General features: G+C 41.1%; 1 pseudogene; it reads left to right on the plus strand.

The window, feature by feature from the left end:
* LOC107671638 (HORMA domain-containing protein 1-like) overlaps positions 1 to 1,745 on the plus strand; it is a 7,807-nt pseudogene that overhangs the window by 4,380 nt on the left and 1,682 nt on the right.

Raw genomic sequence — 1,745 nt, forward strand, 5'->3', positions numbered from 1 at the left:
AAAACAAAAATAACGACTTTATTCAACAATTCGTCTCCTGCGTAACACCCTAGCGCCATTTTGGAGAATATCCACTGAACGTAAACGTCAAACGCGTGAAGCAGCTGACACAGAATAGCATACGCTGTTTATGTTCAGTGGATATTCTCCAAAATGGCACCAGGGTGATGCGGAGGAGACGAATTGTTGAATAAAGTCGTTATTTTTGTTTTGTTTTTAATACAAAAAGTATTCTCGTAGCTTCGTAAAATTACGGTTGAACCCCTGATGTCACATGGATTATTTTACCGATCTCCTTGCTACGTTTCTGGACGTTGATCGTGGTAGTACCCTTGCTGTCTATGGGAGGGTCAGAGAGCTCTCAGAATTCATCAAAAATATCTTAATTTGTGTTCCGAAGATGAACAGAGGTCTTATGGGTTTAGAACGACATGAGGGTGAGTAATTAATGACAGAATTTTCATTTTTGGGTGAACTATCCCTTCGATGTACAGCCACGGTCACACGGCAGCAGAATACAGTTGTCAGTCCTGTATTTGAGTCCTTGAACATGGTTACGTTCACACAATAACAGATATTTACGGGAGTGACAACCGCATTCTATAACCGAACTCACACCCATCTATTTTCAGGACTCACAACAGCATTCTCGGAAAACACATGCTGTAAGAACTGGACAGTTGTAGTACAGTGCGAGAGAGCCGCTCATGTGTGGTTTCACTTTGGATACGTTACGGCGACGGGGAAATGAGCTGTGCATTATCTGAAGGTTTTAGATCCAGTCACTGTTCTCCACTGGAGCGGTTTCCGTCAGTTTTGTGTTCTGTACGTGACTCAAGTGTCATGCGCGAGATGCAGAAAAGGATGCGAGTGCATATACAGGCTTGTATTCAAGATGCTACTGTAAGCTGCTCTTTGAACAGGACATTTCAAGACTCACACCTGTAAGGAAATGTGGTTGTCAATTCCTAAAACTGACAATGTGAATGTGGCCGTAGTTAATGTAGTGATTACTTTCATTTCTGGCACTATGGCATTTTTAAACTGTATCGGAGATGTTAGCGTGTCTCTGATATCGGTCACAAACATGATCACTGCATGATCTAATGTGTAGTGTCTTATTACAGTAACTCACTGTCATCATGCATTGTGTGCAATGCATTTCTTCTCCCTCTTCACGTTTCGTTGATTTTCTGCACTGCTAAAGAAACTCTTAAGCCTCTTAAAAGTCCTTGTCAGTACTCCTAACAATTTTGGACCTTAAGGGTTAAGATGCTTTCTGAATTACTTTCTTCTTTACTAGGATCTTTTCTTTAATTTTAAGAGAAAACGCACACATTTCTAAAATTTTTCTTAGAATTTGGTCACTAGGAGCAACTCTTTGCACTAAGAATTTTCATGAATACGGACCCTGGTCTGATCAAGTGTGCTGCACACGTCCTGAAAAGTCAAGTAGCTATAACTGCAGACCGGAGATCTCCAAAATGGGGCGTGAACTCCAAAAGTGGGCAGAACCTCCAAAATGGGGCGGGGTCTCCTCGCGCAAAGACTTTCACCATTGGCTCTGGCTCCAGCCAATTGTTATTGACTTACATTTCAAAATAAAACTTTATAAATTTAACATTGTTTCTAGTTCATCTAAAATAAAATATGCTATATAAGTAAATATTCTCTGTGAGAGCAGAGCCCAAAGCTCGTGGCCAGTGGTGTTCGGACTGGAGTTTGAACCTCTGCTTCATGATGTA

The sequence above is a fragment of the Sinocyclocheilus anshuiensis genome, unplaced genomic scaffold (genome assembly GCF_001515605.1).
Source record: "Sinocyclocheilus anshuiensis isolate Anshui unplaced genomic scaffold, SAMN03320099.WGS_v1.1 scaffold524, whole genome shotgun sequence".
Classification (NCBI taxonomy): domain Eukaryota; kingdom Metazoa; phylum Chordata; class Actinopteri; order Cypriniformes; family Cyprinidae; genus Sinocyclocheilus; species Sinocyclocheilus anshuiensis.